This window comes from Benincasa hispida, chromosome 3 (genome assembly GCF_027475165.1).
Source record: "Benincasa hispida cultivar pf3 chromosome 3, pf3_genome.v1.1, whole genome shotgun sequence".
NCBI lineage: Eukaryota > Viridiplantae > Streptophyta > Magnoliopsida > Cucurbitales > Cucurbitaceae > Benincasa > Benincasa hispida.
Window position 1 is genome coordinate 37,287,411 of NC_143480.1, and position 7,344 is coordinate 37,294,754.

The following is a 7,344-nucleotide window of genomic DNA, read 5'->3' on the forward strand; positions in this document are numbered from 1 at the left end:
AATGAGTAATATTTCTCATTATTTTTTGGGTCCTACACTCAATTTTCACTAAAGTTTTTATCCTGATCATCTTTACCTTTTTTTTTTCTTGTTTGGTTAAAAAAAATAAAGTTAAAACACCGTTTTGATCGTTATAATTTGAGATTTGTCGAGCTTTAGTCTCTTTAATTTTAATAAATCTTAAATTTAATCTCTTAAAGTTAGCTTTTATAAAAATTGGTTGTATAATAATAATAATTTTCATGTAAGGAAGGGCTTTTTTGGATTGACAAAAGTAAAAAAAAATGTTTTTGAGAAAAGTCATTTTTATTTAAACTCTTTTGATAAAGATTGTTTAAAATATATTTTGAGAATGTTTCAAAAGCTATTTTGATTGATAGTCAAATACTTCGCTATTTTCTGGAAAAAAAAACTTTTTGAAAAGATCAATACAAAACAAACCGTAAAAATTAAATGTAAGATTCTTAAAAATACTTAAACTGAATTTAGACATTTAAAAGTTTATAAACATCAAAGTGGAGAGATTAAATTTGTATTTTAACAAAATAGTAATGATTCATCAACCCACATAAATTACTCTAAATTTATTCTCATTCCCATTACTTTCACATTAAGAATTGAAGGTTTGTGGAAAGATTCTAATTTGAAACTGAAGACATGTGATTGAGTTTGGAATTACATGGTCATTTTTGGAGTACTTCCAAATTTCTAGACAATGTTTCATTGAAAGTGATGCATTCTACATTAATAATTGTTTAAGACAAAAGCTTACATTACTTATTCAATGAACCCAATAAATTTATTAACACCTTATTGGGATACAATTTGGCAAAACTATTAGATTTCATTGGATTATGCTACTTTGTTACATTTATGATACAATTTATTTCAACTACTAAGCCTAAGTCACTATATTCTTTTCAATTTGGTTCCCTATGTAATGAAGTGCTTATAATCACTAATTATATCAAGAGGATGAGAGTACATGAATTTTAAAATGATAATTTTATATAACTTTGTCAATATAGTTCTAACTAGGGATGTATATCAATCCATCAATGTTAGTTTGGAGAGAAAACTAACTTCGAAAATAGACCAAAAAAGTGTGTATAATCCGACTAATAGTCGATCGGTTCGATGGGTCGATTTTATCGTTTTGTGTTTTTTTTTTAGTTACAAGCAAAGCAAAAATCAATGAAAAAGAAAGATGAATGGATTAAGTGTTATTTTATGAAAAAATTTAAATCAAATCGTGTGGGTGAGTTTGAAAATTAGACAACATAAAAAACAAAATAATAAATCAATACTAACTCAGTAGACTTAACTTGGATGGATGGTAGTGACTTGTTTTTAAACTTATTTAAAAAAAAAAAAAAAAAAAAACTAACATTTTAATGTATAGACATATATATATATATAATAAATCAATTTTAACTCTAAGACTTGAGCAAAGTGTTGCAGTTTTGACCTTATAATATACTTTCGTTTTAAAAATAAATCATTAAAAAAAAATTGTGCATAACATATGTTTGGTAAAAGAAATTAATGGGATTTTAAAGAAAAATAACACTAGAACCTGATTTTTATTAAAACTTGTGAGCTCCCTATGATTTGTTCAATGGTCAATATTTTGGGCATTTATTAAACTTAATTTTGTGTACAACTTCATTTTTTTTTCCCCAAAAGTTTTGAGAGATTTTTTAATTTTTTTTCCCTCTTTTCTTTCTTGTTAAAATTACTAGTGAGTTCGAGGAAAAATTGAATCGAGAGTAAAAATACAAAACAGTCATGAAAGTCTATGATTCAATTTAATAAAATTGACATTTTAGTGTAAATATTGATGTATCAAGTCAAATATAAGGTAAGTTTTAACTTTTGTACATAAATTTATTAAAAGAACAATTGTAATGGGTGAATTCACAAATATAGCAACTTTTAAAAAGATTTATAATTATAGTAAATTTTTAAAATAATATTTCTCATTTCTGTTTGTGCCCATATTTTAAAGGAGAATGTATCTTTTAGGGGGCGTTTGTCTCACAATAAAAGCAGAGATAAGTTGATAATTATTATCTAGACAGTTAAATTATCTGGAGAGTTACATTATTTGTGTTTGATGTGTAGAGTTGAATTGAGTTGGTAATTATTGTGTTTAAGGATAGAGTTAAGTTGAGTTGAGTTGGGGTATGATGCTATTTTTTTAAATGAAATTGATTTTATTTTATTTATTTATTTATTATTTTTTTTGCTATTCTTGATTTTAATTTTCAACTATACTCGTATTTTCCTAACTTTTCAAGATAAAAATAAAAAAAAACTTCGAATTTTTTTCCATTCTCGAAACATAACAAACTCTCTACAAAGTTTCATATACAAAACACAAAATTTTGAATTCAATTTTGTGATTATTCCATTCAAAAACCCAACTAAATCATTAGTTACTGTAAAATCTAAAAAGAACTGACTAGTGTCATCAAATGAAATTATTGGGATTGTTTTAGATAGAAGGGTGACACTTAAATGTTAATCTTTAAAAAAACCAAAATCTTACAATTTAAATCACAACACCAACTATTAGATAATCTTTTTTTGACCAATTTGTGGAATATGGATTTACTTTTTTTCTAAAACCGGTGGAATGATTTTAGAAATATTGATGTCTATTTTTTTCTACTATTATGTTGTATCAGTGTACAAACTATTTTTTTTTTTTAAAAAAAAAAACCTGAGTCATAATTTTAAATTCCACTATTTCATTAGAGTTATATAATATTTGAAAACATCAAGGGATATGTTGTTTAAAACATATCATTAAGCTTTTGTTTAATGAAACAATAATAGGACGTTGTAGGTAATATTTTTTAGATCTAAGAAAAAAATGAAATAGAAGAAGAATAATTATATCTAAAATAACAATCATAGAAAGAAAAAAAGAAAAAAGAAAAAGAAAAAGGAGAAGTTGAGAAAGAAAAGGAAAAATAAAATCTATACGAGCCAAGAAAGAAGAGAGGAAATGAGAAAGGCAAACCAGAAGGCGAAAGAAGAGAGAAGATGAGAGAAGCGGAGTAAATGTGAAAAGATGCATGAGAGAGAGGAATGACAAACTAATTGAGGGAGTTGGGAGAGTAATGAAAACGTGTGGGAAAACGGGTGAACGTGAGAGTGATAAAATGGTGGATAATAAATCCATCGTTTTATTTTTATCAGTGGTCGTCGAAGTTGGGCACATGAAGGTGGTAGTTGGAGTATATCGGTGAAGTTACTTGTGTGAAGGTAGTTGTTGGAGTTAGTCGCTAGAGTTGTCGTTGGAGGTGGTTGGTGAAGCCTGGAGTTCTTTATCGGAGTTGGTCGTATGAATGTGGAAGTTGGAGTTATTTTGTACTAAGGTGGTTGTCGGAATTAGTTATTGGAGTGTCGTTGGAGGTGGTTACCGAAGCTCGAAGTTGGTCGTTGGAGTTGGTCATCCGAAGGTGATCATCGGAGCATGTCACCAAAGTGTGGTAGCTTTAATCGCCAACGGGACTGATTGGTAGAATCATTAAAAACATTGGAGAGAGAGAAAATTGGGGAGAGTTAGAGTGAGTTGGGGTGAGTTGGTAAAATAACCAACTCAGCCTCACCAACATTTAAAGTTGATTGTCAAACATTGAGTTGGTAAAAAATATCAAACTCAACCCAACTCTCCTTAGGTTGTCAAACACCCCCTTAGTTTCTTCTTCTTTCTAACTCATAGCCCAGACTTATAACTTTACAAAAATGGAAAAAAAAAAAAAAAACCTAGTCCATGTAAAAAAGGTACGAATACACCTGATACACACTTGATACAATTGATACACTTGATACACTATTGATATACATTTGATACACTCGATACATTCCGTACAACTAAAAAGTGTCATATATGAAAAATGTAAAAAGTGTGTGACACACTTTAAAATATCATATTCTTAAATTGCCACCCACTGCAATTTTTCTTATTTTTACGGGTTTTTTTTGCTTTACTTCTTTTTTTTTCGTGCTTCAACACATATGAGTCAATTGAACTGTTTATTATAAACTGTTACATATAAATATCAAATAAAAATAAAATTAAAAGAAACTATGAGTGCATTTGATAATGTTCCCATTTTTTCTTTCCCTTTTTCTATTTCTTGTTTCTGGTTTCCTGTTTCCTATTTTTTAAAAACTAGAAATAGGAGTTTGGTAACTATTAAGAAAAAAAAAAAACAGAAATAGAAACTTGTTTAATAATCTTTTCTCTTTTCTCTTTTCTCTTTTCTCGTTTCTTGTATTTTTTTCCTTACATTTTCTCTTATTTCATAGTAAATATAATTTAATTTGTAAAATGAAAAAAAATATATAACGTGTATTAAAATAAGAAAAATAATTATTTAACACATTATAAAATACAAGTCCCGAAGTAAAATTAGTAATGATAATACAATTGCTTCTATCATTCATATGTTGCTAAAATTTGATTTGTAATATTATTTCTCACTTAAATAATTTACCTTCACTACAATAATTTCGGGCTTTAATGTCGGTTTTAAACCGACATTAAAGATAGTGTTATTAAAGCCCTTTAATGTTTGTTGTCTTTAATGTCAACTCAAATCCAATTCAATTATATTATTATATAAATGTCGACGTTGTGGTTGTAAAATATTAAACTTAACATAAATGAATGTCTTAGTAAACAAAATTTATATATTGTGAAATTCTAACTAGTTTCAAATATACTAAAAATAGAAAAATTAAATTAAAAATAATATATAAACATGCATATTATAATATGTAGAATTTAAAATTAAAAATATTTAAATATACATAGTGAAAACTTGAAATTTGAAATTTGAAAATCAAAATAATATTTAATCTAAATATTGGTTTTTCAAAAAAAATCTAAATATTGAAAATTTTAAAATCCAAAATTAAGTTAATATATAAATATAAAAATAACACAGAAAAGAAATAAAAGAAAAAGAAAAAATAAATATAGAAAAAAAATAATATAGAAGAGAAATAAGTATAAAAACTGAAAAATAAAAAACAAAAGATCAAAAAAGTCTTCACTAGGAATCAAAACTAAGATCACAAAACCTGTAGAGAACATGGAGGAAGCTGCCTACCAAAAAACAACTTTGGTTTTAATTAAAGAGAAACGGAATAAGAAACTGTTTTTTTAATAGTTTCTCAAATTTGGCTCCATTTTAGAAACGTTCTCAAATTTTAGAAATAAAAAACAGAAATAGTTATCAAATAAGTTAATTTCTTAAAAATTGAAAAACGGTCGCATGAACAGAAAAACAAGAAACACGAACGTTATCAAACGGGTCCTAGTTTTCTTAGTTTCTCAAATTTGACATCTTTTTTAGAAATGAATTGGATAACGAACCTACGATTTTTATTTTTATTTTATTTTTGTAGGACTTTAGAAATATGAAATCTATTGGTAATAAACTTCTATCATTTATTGCATGTGATATCATTGATAGACTAAGTCTATTATAGTTTATCAGTGATAGACTTCTATCATTGACATACTACTTAAATCGATGATAGAATTGTATAACTTATAGATTTTTATTAATTAATGTATAATAATTTATTAGTAAATATTTGTTTGGTAACACTTTCTCTTTAGTAAATGAACATGGGTGTATAATAGTTAGTTTGGATGCTATTGTAATTACAAAGTAATTCGATACTCAAAATTAAAATAAAAGTTTAAAACTTATAGGAGCTATTAATAGCTATCGGTGATAGAATTTTATTATTATGATATAATAATATAAATATATTGGTGATAGCCATTGATATGCTTATTATATATTAGTTGCTCGAATAATTCTATCACTACCATTCATGTCTTTAAATGTTAGAAAAGAATTCATTAAAACCCTATTTAAAATGAAAAAAAATGAATTTAGTAATTATAGCTTTTAAAGTTGTTGATATTAGTAAATATAAGTTAGGTAGATATCCATGTATTTGTGACATCTGTAGTATATTAATAATATAAATTAGGTAGATATCATTGGTATTAATGATATTAGTGATAATTGTGATATGACTTAGATAGATATCAATAATATTTAATTTAGATAGATATTGATGATATCTATGTATCACTGATATCAATGATAAAATTAGGTAGATATTCATGATATTTGTGTATCAATGATATCGATTATAAAATTTAAGTAAATAGTTTTTCCTTTTAAAGGTCATAGCCTTTAATAGGTATTGATAATCAAAGATTCATGATCAATGCTCCTCATAACGAGAGAAACCAACCGAGATGAAACAATAGCGAAGAGCATTATTTGAATATCGGCAATTTAGCCGATAATAAGGGATAGCTAATCAAAGTTAATAGCTATAAATCCATCGGTGATATCAATTAATAGATTTTAAGTGTCAGTCTTTCAAAATTGATAGTCAATGACAGAAGTCTACCTGTGAATAAGTGATAACCATTGATAGAAGTTATCAATGATAGCCGATGATAGAAAACTATCACTGATAGCCGTGAGAAAACCAGTGAGCGAAAATCATTAGGTTTTTTAGTCTTTTTTGGGCCTTTTTTTGTGTTATATCTACAATTCCTTTATTCTTGTGCTATATATGCTATTATTTTGGGTCTGATTAACCATTTATGTAACAAGCCTGACTAAAACATAGTGTTTGATAACCATTTGAGCCTCGTCATGTAACTATTTGGTTTTTGAAAACTAGGCCTGCAAATCTCACTTCCACCATTAGTTTCTAAGCTTTGTTGGCTATATTTTAGAAGTGTTTTTAAAACCAAGCCCAAGTTTTGAAAACTAAAAAAAACTTAGCTTTTGAAATTTGAAATTTGGCTAAGAACTCAGCTCTTTTACTTAAGAACGATGCAAAGTATTGTAAGAAATTAAGAAAAAACAAGTTTAATTTACAAAAATAAAAAATAAAAAATGAAATGGTTACCAAAAAGGGACTTAGTTTGTTGGTTCTTCATTCCGATAACATTGGAATGGTATAGAGAAGATTAGCATAACCTTTGCACAAAGGTGACACATACAAATCGAGAAATAGTCCAAATATTTAAAAGAATACTAAATTTATAAACATTACTTCTACCTATAAATTATTTTATGCTTTTTATTATCCATATTTTCTACTAAGATATCAATAACCTAAACTAAGTTTTGAAAAAAAAAATTAAAAATAACTTTTAAAATTTTATTTTTATTTTTAGAATTTGACTAAATGGGAAAAATGTAATTGCAAAATTAAAAGGAAATAAACATAAATTTGAAAAACAAAAAATTAAAAAGAAAATCACAATTGGACCCAGTAATT

General features: G+C 26.2%; 1 non-coding gene across 1 annotated transcript; it reads left to right on the top strand.

The window, feature by feature from the left end:
• Positions 1 to 6,989: 6,989 nt before the first annotated feature.
• LOC120074849 (U6 spliceosomal RNA) lies at positions 6,990 to 7,088 on the top strand. The gene has a single exon (XR_005481127.2). It is a non-coding gene; the product is annotated as a U6 spliceosomal RNA (small nuclear RNA).
• Positions 7,089 to 7,344: the final 256 nt, after the last annotated feature.